Source organism: Oryzias latipes, chromosome 22 (genome assembly GCF_053564925.1).
Source record: "Oryzias latipes strain Hd-rR chromosome 22, Olatipes_Hd-rR_3.1".
Classification (NCBI taxonomy): domain Eukaryota; kingdom Metazoa; phylum Chordata; class Actinopteri; order Beloniformes; family Adrianichthyidae; genus Oryzias; species Oryzias latipes.
This window is the reverse complement of record NC_136258.1, coordinates 4,727,120-4,743,632: the sequence shown is the minus strand read 5'-3', so window position 1 is coordinate 4,743,632 and position 16,513 is coordinate 4,727,120. Positions and strand designations below refer to the sequence as shown.

Sequence of the window (16,513 nt, the reverse complement as noted above, 5' to 3'; positions counted from 1 at the left end):
TGCTTTTCAACATGAATTTGAATACACGTACTGTCTTTAGTAAGATCCACAGCTGGAAGACAAGTACTCAGCCTTCTGATGACACTGGTGGGTGGGGGTGGGGACCCACGAGCCAATGAATGTTTCTTTTAACAGTAAAAGAAACTGTAAAACGATTCTTTTGCCAGCCATATATTAGGGCTCACAGAAGTAGGTCAACTGTACACAAAATAACAAAAGAAAACACAGGCAGTGTTTTGACATGGCAAGGAGTATTGGTCATGGTTCTGACTGGGGGATTGGGAGAATGCATGGGGCACTGCTAAACCTACTACCAGAGTCAAGGACTGGGAAAACAGTCGTCCTTGTTTGAACCCAGGAAGACATACTTACCTGGCAGGGGTGACACCATGATCAAGAAGGTGGTTTGCCCAAGGCGAGGCTCTGTCATTGCACCCTGACCGTGCTGACCCTTGTGAATTCCCCAAATGTGGGAATCTCAACTGCATAATTTGTGGTAGTGGGGGACTGCGTCCGCGCTCTCCCCTGTTTACAATGTAAAAGACAAAGATGTCTTAGAACAGTAAAAGCTTCACGTGCATCTTCTGAACGTAAAACGTGAGCAGTTCCAGGTGTGATGCAACAAGTGCTGTCTCTCTCACTCTCTATCCCTATATATAGATATACCGTAAATTCCGGACTACAAAGCGCACCCGATTACAAGCCGCACCCACCCATATTCACGTGTTAGACTGCTTTTATACATACACAAGCCGCGTCAGAGTACAAGCCGCGCATGTGATAGCCGATATTGTCATCCTGACAGATCACGCCCAGCATCCCAGAGTGAGTGCAATTCATTAGCACATTGTGGGTAGTGCCAGTTTTGCCTCTGGGTCACGTATTTGAGTGTATTGACATCTGACAAACAGCATGGACCTCTATTCTGTTCACAAGTCCCTCAGTTATGGTGTTTTTATTTTAATTTTTTTTTTTACTTATTGACAATCTAGGTATCTAACATAAAATACAAACAGTAACCATATAATCAACATTACATCCCTCAGTTATAATGAGGAAATTTAAATCCGCGATTCCACATTTCCCATGAGTCTTAGGGGCTAAAGGCGGGGCCAACGCCCGGCTCGCCATTCTGTTGTACGTGTTTAAGAATTAGCAGCAGTGCATGGAGGGGTGAACGGGAAAAGCTTTCCTTCCGCTTGTGTCGCAGCAGTGTTATGGGAGTAACAGGACTGGTTAGAAAACACAACGGTAAAATAAAGCAGCGGCGACTGAAAAGCGCGCGCCTCAGCGCGATACGCGCGCCTCAGTGCGGCGCGTGCGTCAGAATTCAGAAGCCTCTGCACTCCGCGGACGCCTCTGCGCTCCGCTCCCGCCCCGCGCGCTCCTTGTCTCCCCTTCCTATCTACTCCGACACCTCTGGCCAGGGCAGCTTCAAGGAGGAGCACTTCGTCCCCGTTGCGCCGGTGGATGGAGTAAATTGTTTCTGTGCAGAGCAATCGGACTTAATACTGTACGTTTTGTGTATGAGGGGCGGGTGCGTTGTTACGTGTGGGAGCCATCAGACTGCCATCGGCCCCGCAGCTCAATCAGCAGGAGAAGATGTCTCCAGCTCACACGGAGGCTGTGAGTTTTTCAAAGCAAAATTCCGCTTTTACGGTTTCCTTAGAAACCGTAAATGGAGTGTAAATTCACTCCATGCGCTGTTCTCTCCGTCACGCAGCAAACCGGCTTTTCCAAACCCGTTGGTGACGGTGGACTTTTTTACGCTGCTTTTAACGATTGCTTTTAACTTGAAAGCTTCATCATAATGTAGCGGCGATCACGTGCACGTTGGGTCTAATGGCCCCAAAGGATTCTGGGATGCGGCCGGGCATGCGTGTTTCGTTTTGTTGAACCATGACTGAAGTGTCTAAGACCTGAAGTCAAGTCCATGCTGTTTGGCTGCTAAGAGGTGTGTTGAATATAAATGCCTCGTGCTTGGTGTTAGATAGAGAATTCAAACTATTCACTGAGTTCGAAAATACGTACATGGCGGCCGCCAATTAATCCATAAATTAGCCGCGTCGCTGAAAAAGCCGCAGAGCTGTAAGCGCCAGAAATAAGTAGCGACTTGTAGTACGGAAATTACGGTATATATTAATCCCCATTACATTTTGTTGGATCTTGGACGGGACAAGAGCCCGTCTTTAGGCTACATTGGCTCGAATGCGTCTGATGTTAGCGGCAGTGTCCCTACCTTAAAAAGATGGCTGGGCAGGTGCAAAAGACATCAGCCGTTGTGTGTGGAAAACCACCACAAAATCCTCCCTTGAGTTGGGGATGTGGGTCAACGCATAAGTTACATCTCTTTCCACAGCAAGTTTGTTTCAACATGAATTTCAATACACGTACTGAACTCAAGACGTCTTGTGTTGCACTGGCAGGCAGCGAACATCTTATTATGGGATGCAGTCAAGCGTTTCGTGATTCATTGAGCTGACTCCACATAGATTTGCTTTTCAACATGAATTTGAATACACGTACTGCCTTTAGTAAGATCCACAGCTGGAAGACAAGTACTCAGCCTTCTGATGACACTGGTGGGTGGGGGTGGGGACCCACGAGCCAATGAATGTTTCTTTTAACAATAAAAGAAACTGTAAAACGATTCTTTTGCCAGCCATATATTAGGGCTCACAGAAGTAGGTCAACTTTACACAAAATAACAAAAGAAAACACAGGCAGTGTTTTGACATGGCAAGGAGTATTGGTCATGGTTCTGACTGGGGGATTGGGAGAATGCATGGGGCACTGCTAAACCTACTGCCAGAGTCAAGGACTGGGAAAACAGTCGTCCTTGTTTGAACCCAGGAAGACATACTTACCTGGCAGGGCTGACACCATGATCAAGAAGGTGGTTTGCCCAAGGCGAGGCTCTGTCATTGCACCCTGACCGTGCTGACCCTTGTGAATTCCCCAAATGTGGGAATCTCAACTGCATAATTTGTGGTAGTGGGGGACTGCGTCCGCGCTCTCCCCTGTTTACAATGTAAAAGACAAAGATGTGTTAGAACAGTAAAAGCTTCACGTGCATCTTCTGAACGTAAAACGTGAGCAGTTCCAGGTGTGATGCAACAAGCGCTCTCTCTCACTCTCTATCCCTATTTATAGATATATATATTTATCCCCATTACATTTTGTTGGATCTTGGACAGAACAAGAGCCCGTCTTTAGGCTACATTGGCTCGAATGCGTCTGATGTTAGCGGCAGTGTCCCTACCTTAAAAAGATGGCTGGGCAGGTGCAAAAGACATCAGCCGTTGTGTGTGGAAAACCACCACAAAATCCTCCCTTGCGTTGGGGATGTGGGTCAACGCATAAGTTACATCTCTTTCCACAGCAAGTTTGTTTCAACATGAATTTCAATACACGTACTGAACTCAAGACGTCTTGTGTTGCACTGGCAGGCAGCGAACATCTTATTATGGGATGCAGTCAAGCGTTTCGTGATTCATTGAGCTGACTCCACATAGATTTGCTTTTCAACATGAATTTGAATACACGTACTGTCTTAAGTAAGATCCACAGCTGGAAGACAAGTACTCAGCCTTCTGATGACACTGGTGGGTGGGGGTGGGGACCCACGAGCCAATGAATGTTTCTTTTAACAGTAAAAGAAAATGTAAAACGACTCTTTTGCCAGCCATATATTAGGGCTCACAGAAGTAGGTCAACTGTACACAAAATAACAAAAGAAAACACAGGCAGTGTTTTGACATGGCAAGGAGTATTGGTCATGGTTCTGACTGGGGGATTGGGAGAATGCATGGGGCACTGCTAAACCTACTGCCAGAGTCAAGGACTGGGAAAACAGTCGTCCTTGTTTGAACCCAGGAAGACATACTTACCTGGCAGAGGTGACACCATGATCAAGAAGGTGGTTTGCCCAAGGCGAGGCTCTGTCATTGCACCCTGACCGTGCTGACCCTTGTGAATTCCCCAAATGTGGGAATCTCAACTGCATAATTTGTGGTAGTGGGGGACTGCGTCCGCGCTCTCCCCTGTTTACAATGTAAAAGACAAAGATGTGTTAGAACAGTAAAAGCTTCACGCGCATCTTCTGAACGTAAAACGTGAGCAGTTCCAGGTGTGATGCAACAAGCGCTCTCTCTCACTCTCTATCCCTATATATAGATATATATATTTATCCCCATTACATTTTGTTGGATCTTGGACAGAACAAGAGCCCGTCTTTAGGCTACATTGGCTCGAATGCGTCTGATGTTAGCGGCAGTGTCCCTACCTTAAAAAGATGGCTGGGCAGGTGCAAAAGACATCAGCCGTTGTGTGTGGAAAACCACCACAAAATCTTCCCTTGCGTTGGGGATGTGGGTCAACGCATAAGTTACATCTCTTTCCACAGCAAGTTTGTTTCAACATGAATTTCAATACACGTACTGAACTCAAGACGTCTTGTGTTGCACTGGCAGGCAGCGAACATCTTATTATGGGATGCAGTCAAGCGTTTCGTGATTCATTGAGCTGACTCCACATAGATTTGCTTTTCAACATGAATTTGAATACACGTACTGTCTTAAGTAAGATCCACAGCTGGAAGACAAGTACTCAGCCTTCTGATGACACTGGTGGGTGGGGGTGGGGACCCACGAGCCAATGAATGTTTCTTTTAACAGTAAAAGAAAATGTAAAACGACTCTTTTGCCAGCCATATATTAGGGCTCACAGAAGTAGGTCAACTGTACACAAAATAACAAAAGAAAACACAGGCAGTGTTTTGACATGGCAAGGAGTATTGGTCATGGTTCTGACTGGGGGATTGGGAGAATGCATGGGGCACTGCTAAACCTACTGCCAGAGTCAAGGACTGGGAAAACAGTCGTCCTTGTTTGAACCCAGGAAGACATACTTACCTGGCAGAGGTGACACCATGATCAAGAAGGTGGTTTGCCCAAGGCGAGGCTCTGTCATTGCACCCTGACCGTGCTGACCCTTGTGAATTCCCCAAATGTGGGAATCTCAACTGCATAATTTGTGGTAGTGGGGGACTGCGTCCGCGCTCTCCCCTGTTTACAATGTAAAAGACAAAGATGTGTTAGAACAGTAAAAGCTTCACGTGCATCTTCTGAACGTAAAACATGAGCAGTTCCAGGTGTGATGCAACAAGCGCTCTCTCTCACTCTCTATCCCTATATATAGATATATATATTTATCCCCATTACATTTTGTTGGATCTTGGACAGGACAAGAGCCCGTCTTTAGGCTACATTGGCTCGAATGCTACTGATGTTAGCGGATGTGTCCCTACCTTAAAAAGATGGCTGGGCAGGTGCAAAAGACATCAGCCGTTGTGTGTGGAAAACCACCACAAAATCCTCCCTTGCGTTGGGGATGTGGGTCAATGCATAAGTTACATCTCTTTCCACAGCAAGTTTGTTTCAACATGAATTTCAATACACGTACTGAACTCAAGACGTCTTGTGTTGCACTGGCAGGCAGCGAACATCTTATTATGGGATGCAGTCAAGCGTTTCGTGATTCATTGAGCTGACTCCACATAGATTTGCTTTTCAACATGAATTTGAATACACGTACTGTCTTAAGTAAGATCCACAGCTGGAAGACAAGTACTCAGCCTTCTGATGACACTGGTGGGTGGGGGTGGGGACCCACGAGCCAATGAATGTTTCTTTTAACAGTAAAAGAAAATGTAAAACGACTCTTTTGCCAGCCATATATTAGGGCTCACAGAAGTAGGTCAACTGTACACAAAATAACAAAAGAAAACACAGGCAGTGTTTTGACATGGCAAGGAGTATTGGTCATGGTTCTGACTGGGGGATTGGGAGAATGCATGGGGCACTGCTAAACCTACTGCCAGAGTCAAGGACTGGGAAAACAGTCGTCCTTGTTTGAACCCAGGAAGACATACTTACCTGGCAGAGGTGACACCATGATCAAGAAGGTGGTTTGCCCAAGGCGAGGCTCTGTCATTGCACCCTGACCGTGCTGACCCTTGTGAATTCCCCAAATGTGGGAATCTCAACTGCATAATTTGTGGTAGTGGGGGACTGCGTCCGCGCTCTCCCCTGTTTACAATGTAAAAGACAAAGATGTGTTAGAACAGTAAAAGCTTCACGCGCATCTTCTGAACGTAAAACGTGAGCAGTTCCAGGTGTGATGCAACAAGCGCTCTCTCTCACTCTCTATCCCTATATATAGATATATATATTTATCCCCATTACATTTTGTTGGATCTTGGACGGGACAAGAGCCCGTCTTTAGGCTACATTGGCTCGAATGCGTCTGATGTTAGCGGCAGTGTCCCTACCTTAAAAAGATGGCTGGGCAGGTGCAAAAGACATCAGCCGTTGTGTGTGGAAAACCACCACAAAATCCTCCCTTGAGTTGGGGATGTGGGTCAACGCATAAGTTACATCTCTTTCCACAGCAAGTTTGTTTCAACATGAATTTCAATACACGTACTGAACTCAAGACGTCTTGTGTTGCACTGGCAGGCAGCGAACATCTTATTATGGGATGCAGTCAAGCGTTTCGTGATTCATTGAGCTGACTCCACATAGATTTGCTTTTCAACATGAATTTGAATACACGTACTGCCTTTAGTAAGATCCACAGCTGGAAGACAAGTACTCAGCCTTCTGATGACACTGGTGGGTGGGGGTGGGGACCCACGAGCCAATGAATGTTTCTTTTAACAATAAAAGAAACTGTAAAACGTTTCTTTTGCCAGCCATATATTAGGGCTCACAGAAGTAGGTCAACTTTACACAAAATAACAAAAGAAAACACAGGCAGTTTTTTGACATGGCAAGGAGTATTGGTCATGGTTCTGACTGGGGGATTGGGAGAATGCATGGGGCACTGCTAAACCTACTGCCAGAGTCAAGGACTGGGAAAACAGTCGTCCTTGTTTGAACCCAGGAAGACATACTTACCTGGCAGAGGTGACACCATGATCAAGAAGGTGGTTTGCCCAAGGCGAGGCTCTGTCATTGCACCCTGACCGTGCTGACCCTTGTGAATTCCCCAAATGTGGGAATCTCAACTGCATAATTTGTGGTAGTGGGGGACTGCGTCCGCGCTCTCCCCTGTTTACAATGTAAAAGACAAAGATGTGTTAGAACAGTAAAAGCTTCACGCGCATCTTCTGAACGTAAAACGTGAGCAGTTCCAGGTGTGATGCAACAAGCGCTCTCTCTCACTCTCTATCCCTATATATAGATATATATATTTATCCCCATTACATTTTGTTGGATCTTGGACGGGACAAGAGCCCGTCTTTAGGCTACATTGGCTCGAATGCGTCTGATGTTAGCGGCAGTGTCCCTACCTTAAAAAGATGGCTGGGCAGGTGCAAAAGACATCAGCCGTTGTGTGTGGAAAACCACCACAAAATCCTCCCTTGAGTTGGGGATGTGGGTCAACGCATAAGTTACATCTCTTTCCACAGCAAGTTTGTTTCAACATGAATTTCAATACACGTACTGAACTCAAGACGTCTTGTGTTGCACTGGCAGGCAGCGAACATCTTATTATGGGATGCAGTCAAGCGTTTCGTGATTCATTGAGCTGACTCCACATAGATTTGCTTTTCAACATGAATTTGAATACACGTACTGCCTTTAGTAAGATCCACAGCTGGAAGACAAGTACTCAGCCTTCTGATGACACTGGTGGGTGGGGGTGGGGACCCACGAGCCAATGAATGTTTCTTTTAACAATAAAAGAAACTGTAAAACGTTTCTTTTGCCAGCCATATATTAGGGCTCACAGAAGTAGGTCAACTTTACACAAAATAACAAAAGAAAACACAGGCAGTTTTTTGACATGGCAAGGAGTATTGGTCATGGTTCTGACTGGGGGATTGGGAGAATGCATGGGGCACTGCTAAACCTACTGCCAGAGTCAAGGACTGGGAAAACAGTCGTCCTTGTTTGAACCCAGAAAGACATACTTAACTGGCAGAGGTGACACCATGATCAAGAAGGTGGTTTGCCCAAGGCGAGGCTCTGTCATTGCACCCTGACCGTGCTGACCCTTGTGAATTCCCCAAATGTGGGAATCTCAACTGCATAATTTGTGGTAGTGGGGGACTGCGTCCGCGCTCTCCCCTGTTTACAATGTAAAAGACAAAGATGTGTTAGAACAGTAAAAGCTTCACGTGCATCTTCTGAACGTAAAACGTGAGCAGTTCCAGGTGTGATGCAACAAGCGCTCTCTCTCACTCTCTATCCCTATATATAGATATATATATTTATCCCCATTACATTTTGTTGGATCTTGGACAGAACAAGAGCCCGTCTTTAGGCTACATTGGCTCGAATGCGTCTGATGTTAGCGGCAGTGTCCCTACCTTAAAAAGATGGCTGGGCAGGTGCAAAAGACATCAGCCGTTGTGTGTGGAAAACCACCACAAAATCCTCCCTTGCGTTGGGGATGTGGGTCAACGCATAAGTTACATCTCTTTCCACAGCAAGTTTGTTTCAACATGAATTTCAATACACGTACTGAACTCAAGACGTCTTGTGTTGCACTGGCAGGCAGCGAACATCTTATTATGGGATGCAGTCAAGCGTTTCGTGATTCATTGAGCTGACTCCACATAGATTTGCTTTTCAACATGAATTTGAATACACGTACTGTCTTAAGTAAGATCCACAGCTGGAAGACAAGTACTCAGCCTTCTGATGACACTGGTGGGTGGGGGTGGGGACCCACGAGCCAATGAATGTTTCTTTTAACAGTAAAAGAAAATGTAAAACGACTCTTTTGCCAGCCATATATTAGGGCTCACAGAAGTAGGTCAACTGTACACAAAATAACAAAAGAAAACACAGGCAGTGTTTTGACATGGCAAGGAGTATTGGTCATGGTTCTGACTGGGGGATTGGGAGAATGCATGGGGCACTGCTAAACCTACTGCCAGAGTCAAGGACTGGGAAAACAGTCGTCCTTGTTTGAACCCAGGAAGACATACTTACCTGGCAGGGGTGACACCATGATCAAGAAGGTGGTTTGCCCAAGGCGAGGCTCTGTCATTGCACCCTGACCGTGCTGACCCTTGTGAATTCCCCAAATGTGGGAATCTCAACTGCATAATTTGTGGTAGTGGGGGACTGCGTCCGCGCTCTCCCCTGTTTACAATGTAAAAGACAAAGATGTGTTAGAACAGTAAAAGCTTCACGCGCATCTTCTGAACGTAAAACGTGAGCAGTTCCAGGTGTGATGCAACAAGCGCTCTCTCTCACTCTCTATCCCTATATATAGATATATATATTTATCCCCATTACATTTTGTTGAATCTTGGACAGGACAAGAGCCCGTCTTTAGGCTACATTGGCTCGAATGCGTCTGATGTTAGCGGCAGTGTCCCTACCTTAAAAAGATGGCTGGGCAGGTGCAAAAGACATCAGCCGTTGTGTGTGGAAAACCACCACAAAATCCTCCCTTGAGTTGGGGATGTGGGTCAACGCATAAGTTACATCTCTTTCCACAGCAAGTTTGTTTCAACATGAATTTCAATACACGTACTGAACTCAAGACGTCTTGTGTTGCACTGGCAGGCAGCGAACATCTTATTATGGGATGCAGTCAAGCGTTTCGTGATTCATTGAGCTGACTCCACATAGATTTGCTTTTCAACATGAATTTGAATACACGTACTGCCTTTAGTAAGATCCACAGCTGGAAGACAAGTACTCAGCCTTCTGATGACACTGGTGGGTGGGGGTGGGGACCCACGAGCCAATGAATGTTTCTTTTAACAGTAAAAGAAAATGTAAAACGACTCTTTTGCCAGCCATATATTAGGGCTCACAGAAGTAGGTCAACTGTACACAAAATAACAAAAGAAAACTCAGGCAGTGTTTTGACATGGCAAGGAGTATTGGTCATGGTTCTGACTGGGGGATTGGGAGAATGCATGGGGCACTGCTAAACCTACTGCCAGAGTCAAGGACTGGGAAAACAGTCGTCCTTGTTTGAACCCAGGAAGACATACTTACCTGGCAGGGGTCACACCATGATCAAGAAGGTGGTTTGCCCAAGGCGAGGCTCTGTCATTGCACCCTGACCGTGCTGACCCTTGTGAATTCCCCAAATGTGGGAATCTCAACTGCATAATTTGTGGTAGTGGGGGACTGCGTCCGCGCTCTCCCCTGTTTACAATGTAAAAGACAAAGATGTGTTAGAACAGTAAAAACTTCACGTGCATCTTCTGAACGTAAAACGTGAGCAGTTCCAGGTGTGATGCAACAAGCGCTCTCTCTCACTCTCTATCCCTATATATAGATATATATATTTATCCCCATTACATTTTGTTGGATCTTGGACGGGACAAGAGCCCGTCTTTAGGCTACATTGGCTCGAATGCGTCTGATGTTAGCGGCAGTGTCCCTACCTTAAAAAGATGGCTGGGCAGGTGCAAAAGACATCAGCCGTTGTGTGTGGAAAACCACCACAAAATCCTCCCTTGAGTTGGGGATGTGGGTCAACGCATAAGTTACATCTCTTTCCACAGCAAGTTTGTTTCAACATGAATTTCAATACACGTACTGAACTCAAGACGTCTTGTGTTGCACTGGCAGGCAGCGAACATCTTATTATGGGATGCAGTCAAGCGTTTCGTGATTCATTGAGCTGACTCCACATAGATTTGCTTTTCAACATGAATTTGAATACACGTACTGCCTTTAGTAAGATCCACAGCTGGAAGACAAGTACTCAGCCTTCTGATGACACTGGTGGGTGGGGGTGGGGACCCACGAGCCAATGAATGTTTCTTTTAACAATAAAAGAAACTGTAAAACGATTCTTTTGCCAGCCATATATTAGGGCTCACAGAAGTAGGTCAACTTTACACAAAATAACAAAAGAAAACACAGGCAGTGTTTTGACATGGCAAGGAGAATTGGTCATGGTTCTGACTGGGGGATTGGGAGAATGCATGGGGCACTGCTAAACCTACTGCCAGAGTCAAGGACTGGGAAAACAGTCGTCCTTGTTTGAACCCAGGAAGACATACTTACCTGGCAGAGGTGACACCATGATCAAGAAGATGGTTTGCCCAAGGCGAGGCTCTGTCATTGCACCCTGACCGTGCTGACCCTTGTGAATTCCCCAAATGTGGGAATCTCAACTGCATAATTTGTGGTAGTGGGGGACTGCGTCCGCGCTCTCCCCTGTTTACAATGTAAAAGACAAAGATGTGTTAGAACAGTAAAAGCTTCACGTGCATCTTCTGAACGTAAAACGTGAGCAGTTCCAGGTGTGATGCAACAAGCGCTCTCTCTCACTCTCTATCCCTATATATAGATATATATATTTATCCCCATTACATTTTGTTGGATCTTGGACAGAACAAGAGCCCGTCTTTAGGCTACATTGGCTCGAATGCGTCTGATGTTAGCGGCAGTGTCCCTACCTTAAAAAGATGGCTGGGCAGGTGCAAAAGACATCAGCCGTTGTGTGTGGAAAACCACCACAAAATCTTCCCTTGCGTTGGGGATGTGGGTCAACGCATAAGTTACATCTCTTTCCACAGCAAGTTTGTTTCAACATGAATTTCAATACACGTACTGAACTCAAGACGTCTTGTGTTGCACTGGCAGGCAGCGAACATCTTATTATGGGATGCAGTCAAGCGTTTCGTGATTCATTGAGCTGACTCCACATAGATTTGCTTTTCAACATGAATTTGAATACACGTACTGTCTTAAGTAAGATCCACAGCTGGAAGACAAGTACTCAGCCTTCTGATGACACTGGTGGGTGGGGGTGGGGACCCACGAGCCAATGAATGTTTCTTTTAACAGTAAAAGAAAATGTAAAACGACTCTTTTGCCAGCCATATATTAGGGCTCACAGAAGTAGGTCAACTGTACACAAAATAACAAAAGAAAACACAGGCAGTGTTTTGACATGGCAAGGAGTATTGGTCATGGTTCTGACTGGGGGATTGGGAGAATGCATGGGGCACTGCTAAACCTACTGCCAGAGTCAAGGACTGGGAAAACAGTCGTCCTTGTTTGAACCCAGGAAGACATACTTACCTGGCAGAGGTGACACCATGATCAAGAAGGTGGTTTGCCCAAGGCGAGGCTCTGTCATTGCACCCTGACCGTGCTGACCCTTGTGAATTCCCCAAATGTGGGAATCTCAACTGCATAATTTGTGGTAGTGGGGGACTGCGTCCGCGCTCTCCCCTGTTTACAATGTAAAAGACAAAGATGTGTTAGAACAGTAAAAGCTTCACGTGCATCTTCTGAACGTAAAACGTGAGCAGTTCCAGGTGTGATGCAACAAGCGCTCTCTCTCACTCTCTATCCCTATATATAGATATATATATTTATCCCCATTACATTTTGTTGGATCTTGGACAGAACAAGAGCCCGTCTTTAGGCTACATTGGCTCGAATGCGTCTGATGTTAGCGGCAGTGTCCCTACCTTAAAAAGATGGCTGGGCAGGTGCAAAAGACATCAGCCGTTGTGTGTGGAAAACCACCACAAAATCCTCCCTTGCGTTGGGGATGTGGGTCAACGCATAAGTTACATCTCTTTCCACAGCAAGTTTGTTTCAACATGAATTTCAATACACGTACTGAACTCAAGACGTCTTGTGTTGCACTGGCAGGCAGCGAACATCTTATTATGGGATGCAGTCAAGCGTTTCGTGATTCATTGAGCTGACTCCACATAGATTTGCTTTTCAACATGAATTTGAATACACGTACTGTCTTAAGTAAGATCCACAGCTGGAAGACAAGTACTCAGCCTTCTGATGACACTGGTGGGTGGGGGTGGGGACCCACGAGCCAATGAATGTTTCTTTTAACAGTAAAAGAAAATGTAAAACGACTCTTTTGCCAGCCATATATTAGGGCTCACAGAAGTAGGTCAACTGTACACAAAATAACAAAAGAAAACACAGGCAGTGTTTTGACATGGCAAGGAGTATTGGTCATGGTTCTGACTGGGGGATTGGGAGAATGCATGGGGCACTGCTAAACCTACTGCCAGAGTCAAGGACTGGGAAAACAGTCGTCCTTGTTTGAACCCAGGAAGACATACTTACCTGGCAGAGGTGACACCATGATCAAGAAGGTGGTTTGCCCAAGGCGAGGCTCTGTCATTGCACCCTGACCGTGCTGACCCTTGTGAATTCCCCAAATGTGGGAATCTCAACTGCATAATTTGTGGTAGTGGGGGACTGCGTCCGCGCTCTCCCCTGTTTACAATGTAAAAGACAAAGATGTGTTAGAACAGTAAAAGCTTCACGTGCATCTTCTGAACGTAAAACGTGAGCAGTTCCAGGTGTGATGCAACAAGCGCTCTCTCTCACTCTCTATCCCTATATATAGATATATATATTTATCCCCATTAAATTTTGTTGGATCTTGGACAGGACAAGAGCCCGTCTTTAGGCTACATTGGCTCGAATGCTACTGATGTTAGCGGATGTGTCCCTACCTTAAAAAGATGGCTGGGCAGGTGCAAAAGACATCAGCCGTTGTGTGTGGAAAACCACCACAAAATCCTCCCTTGAGTTGGGGATGTGGGTCAACGCATAAGTTACATCTCTTTCCACAGCAAGTTTGTTTCAACATGAATTTCAATACACGTACTGAACTCAAGACGTCTTGTGTTGCACTGGCAGGCAGCGAACATCTTATTATGGGATGCAGTCAAGCGTTTCGTGATTCATTGAGCTGACTCCACATAGATTTGCTTTTCAACATGAATTTGAATACACGTACTGTCTTAAGTAAGATCCACAGCTGGAAGACAAGTACTCAGCCTTCTGATGACACTGGTGGGTGGGGGTGGGGACCCACGAGCCAATGAATGTTTCTTTTAACAGTAAAAGAAAATGTAAAACGACTCTTTTGCCAGCCATATATTAGGGCTCACAGAAGTAGGTCAACTGTACACAAAATAACAAAAGAAAACACAGGCAGTGTTTTGACATGGCAAGGAGTATTGGTCATGGTTCTGACTGGGGGATTGGGAGAATGCATGGGGCACTGCTAAACCTACTGCCAGAGTCAAGGACTGGGAAAACAGTCGTCCTTGTTTGAACCCAGGAAGACATACTTACCTGGCAGGGGTGACACCATGATCAAGAAGGTGGTTTGCCCAAGGCGAGGCTCTGTCATTGCACCCTGACCGTGCTGACCCTTGTGAATTCCCCAAATGTGGGAATCTCAACTGCATAATTTGTGGTAGTGGGGGACTGCGTCCGCGCTCTCCCCTGTTTACAATGTAAAAGACAAAGATGTGTTAGAACAGTAAAAGCTTCACGTGCATCTTCTGAACGTAAAACGTGAGCAGTTCCAGGTGTGATGCAACAAGCGCTCTCTCACTCTCTATCCCTATATATAGATATATATATTTATCCCCATTACATTTTGTTGGATCTTGGACAGGACAAGAGCCCGTCTTTAGGCTACATTGGCTCGAATGCGTCTGATGTTAGCGGCAGTGTCCCTACCTTAAAAAGATGGCTGGGCAGGTGCAAAAGACATCAGCCGTTGTGTGTGGAAAACCACCACAAAATCCTCCCTTGCGTTGGGGACGTGGGTCAACGCATAAGTTACATCTCTTTCCACAGCAAGTTTGTTTCAACATGAATTTCAATACACGTACTGAACTCAAGACGTCTTGTGTTGCACTGGCAGGCAGCGAACATCTTATTATGGGATGCAGTCAAGCGTTTCGTGATTCATTGAGCTGACTCCACATAGATTTGCTTTTCAACATGAATTTGAATACACGTACTGCCTTTAGTAAGATCCACAGCTGGAAGACAAGTACTCAGCCTTCTGATGACACTGGTGGGTGGGGGTGGGGACCCACGAGCCAATGAATGTTTCTTTTAACAATAAAAGAAACTGTAAAACGATTCTTTTGCCAGCCATATATTAGGGCTCACAGAAGTAGGTCAACTTTACACAAAATAACAAAAGAAAACACAGGCAGTGTTTTGACATGGCAAGGAGTATTGGTCATGGTTCTGACTGGGGGATTGGGAGAATGCATGGGGCACTGCTAAACCTACTGCCAGAGTCAAGGACTGGGAAAACAGTCGTCCTTGTTTGAACCCAGGAAGACATACTTACCTGGCAGGGGTGACACCATGATCAAGAAGGTGGTTTGCCCAAGGCGAGGCTCTGTCATTGCACCCTGACCGTGCTGACCCTTGTGAATTCCCCAAATGTGGGAATCTCAACTGCATAATTTGTGGTAGTGGGGGACTGCGTCCGCGCTCTCCCCTGTTTACAATGTAAAAGACAAAGATGTGTTAGAACAGTAAAAGCTTCACGTGCATCTTCTGAACGTAAAACGTGAGCAGTTCCAGGTGTGATGCAACAAGCGCTCTCTCTCACTCTCTATCCCTATATATAGATATATATATTTATCCCCATTACATTTTGTTGGATCTTGGACAGGACAAGAGCCCGTCTTTAGGCTACATTGGCTCGAATGCGTCTGATGTTAGCGGCAGTGTCCCTACCTTAAAAAGATGGCTGGGCAGGTGCAAAAGACATCAGCCGTTGTGTGTGGAAAACCACCACAAAATCCTCCCTTGCGTTGGGGATGTGGGTCAATGCATAAGTTACATCTCTTTCCACAGCAAGTTTGTTTCAACATGAATTTCAATACACGTACTGAACTCAAGACGTCTTGTGTTGCACTGGCAGGCAGCGAACATCTTATTATGGGATGCAGTCAAGCGTTTCGTGATTCATTGAGCTGACTCCACATAGATTTGCTTTTCAACATGAATTTGAATACAAGTACTGCCTTTAGTAAGATCCACAGCTGGAAGACAAGTACTCAGCCTTCTGATGACACTGGTGGGTGGGGGTGGGGACCCACGAGCCAATGAATGTTTCTTTTAACAATAAAAGAAACTGTAAAACGATTCTTTTGCCAGCCATATATTAGGGCTCACAGAAGTAGGTCAACTTTACACAAAATAACAAAAGAAAACACAGGCAGTGTTTTGACATGGCAAGGAGTATTGGTCATGGTTCTGACTGGGGGATTGGGAGAATGCATGGGGCACTGCTAAACCTACTGCCAGAGTCAAGGACTGGGAAAACAGTCGTCCTTGTTTGAACCCAGGAAGACATACTTACCTGGCAGGGGTGACACCATGATCAAGAAGGTGGTTTGCCCAAGGCGAGGCTCTGTCTTTGCACCCTGACCGTGCTGACCCTTGTGAATTCCCCAAATGTGGGAATCTCAACTGCATAATTTGTGGTAGTGGGGGACTGCGTCCGCGCTCTCCCCTGTTTACAATGTAAAAGACAAAGATGTGTTAGAACAGTAAAAGCTTCACGTGCATCTTCTGAACGTAAAACGTGAGCAGTTCCAGGTGTGATACAACAAGCGCTCTCTCTCACTCTCTATCCCTATATATAGATATATATATTTATCCCCATTACATTTTGTTGGATCTTGGACAGGACAAGAGCCCGTCTTTAG

General features: G+C 45.7%; 15 non-coding genes across 15 annotated transcripts; all 15 read left to right on the top strand.

The window, feature by feature from the left end:
- Positions 1-364: 364 nt before the first annotated feature.
- LOC144989221 (U1 spliceosomal RNA) lies at positions 365-528 on the top strand. The gene has a single exon (XR_013653369.1). It is a non-coding gene; the product is annotated as a U1 spliceosomal RNA (small nuclear RNA).
- A 2,331-nt stretch (positions 529-2,859) lies between these two features.
- LOC144989220 (U1 spliceosomal RNA) lies at positions 2,860-3,023 on the top strand. Its single transcript, XR_013653368.1, has one exon. It is a non-coding gene; the product is annotated as a U1 spliceosomal RNA (small nuclear RNA).
- An 859-nt stretch (positions 3,024-3,882) lies between these two features.
- LOC144989271 (U1 spliceosomal RNA) lies at positions 3,883-4,046 on the top strand. Its single transcript, XR_013653412.1, has one exon. It is a non-coding gene; the product is annotated as a U1 spliceosomal RNA (small nuclear RNA).
- Positions 4,047-4,905: 859 nt separating this feature from the next.
- Positions 4,906-5,069, top strand: LOC144989269 (U1 spliceosomal RNA). The gene has a single exon (XR_013653411.1). It is a non-coding gene; the product is annotated as a U1 spliceosomal RNA (small nuclear RNA).
- An 859-nt stretch (positions 5,070-5,928) lies between these two features.
- On the top strand, positions 5,929-6,092 carry LOC144989268 (U1 spliceosomal RNA). Its single transcript, XR_013653410.1, has one exon. It is a non-coding gene; the product is annotated as a U1 spliceosomal RNA (small nuclear RNA).
- Positions 6,093-6,951: 859 nt separating this feature from the next.
- On the top strand, positions 6,952-7,115 carry LOC144989267 (U1 spliceosomal RNA). The gene has a single exon (XR_013653409.1). It is a non-coding gene; the product is annotated as a U1 spliceosomal RNA (small nuclear RNA).
- Positions 7,116-7,974: 859 nt separating this feature from the next.
- Positions 7,975-8,138, top strand: LOC144989214 (U1 spliceosomal RNA). Its single transcript, XR_013653362.1, has one exon. It is a non-coding gene; the product is annotated as a U1 spliceosomal RNA (small nuclear RNA).
- An 859-nt stretch (positions 8,139-8,997) lies between these two features.
- LOC144989211 (U1 spliceosomal RNA) lies at positions 8,998-9,161 on the top strand. The gene has a single exon (XR_013653359.1). It is a non-coding gene; the product is annotated as a U1 spliceosomal RNA (small nuclear RNA).
- An 859-nt stretch (positions 9,162-10,020) lies between these two features.
- Positions 10,021-10,184, top strand: LOC144989276 (U1 spliceosomal RNA). Its single transcript, XR_013653417.1, has one exon. It is a non-coding gene; the product is annotated as a U1 spliceosomal RNA (small nuclear RNA).
- Positions 10,185-11,043: 859 nt separating this feature from the next.
- LOC144989272 (U1 spliceosomal RNA) lies at positions 11,044-11,207 on the top strand. Its single transcript, XR_013653413.1, has one exon. It is a non-coding gene; the product is annotated as a U1 spliceosomal RNA (small nuclear RNA).
- Positions 11,208-12,066: 859 nt separating this feature from the next.
- On the top strand, positions 12,067-12,230 carry LOC144989266 (U1 spliceosomal RNA). Its single transcript, XR_013653408.1, has one exon. It is a non-coding gene; the product is annotated as a U1 spliceosomal RNA (small nuclear RNA).
- Positions 12,231-13,089: 859 nt separating this feature from the next.
- Positions 13,090-13,253, top strand: LOC144989265 (U1 spliceosomal RNA). Its single transcript, XR_013653407.1, has one exon. It is a non-coding gene; the product is annotated as a U1 spliceosomal RNA (small nuclear RNA).
- An 859-nt stretch (positions 13,254-14,112) lies between these two features.
- On the top strand, positions 14,113-14,276 carry LOC144989275 (U1 spliceosomal RNA). Its single transcript, XR_013653416.1, has one exon. It is a non-coding gene; the product is annotated as a U1 spliceosomal RNA (small nuclear RNA).
- An 857-nt stretch (positions 14,277-15,133) lies between these two features.
- LOC144989264 (U1 spliceosomal RNA) lies at positions 15,134-15,297 on the top strand. The gene has a single exon (XR_013653406.1). It is a non-coding gene; the product is annotated as a U1 spliceosomal RNA (small nuclear RNA).
- An 859-nt stretch (positions 15,298-16,156) lies between these two features.
- LOC144989263 (U1 spliceosomal RNA) lies at positions 16,157-16,320 on the top strand. The gene has a single exon (XR_013653405.1). It is a non-coding gene; the product is annotated as a U1 spliceosomal RNA (small nuclear RNA).
- Positions 16,321-16,513: the final 193 nt, after the last annotated feature.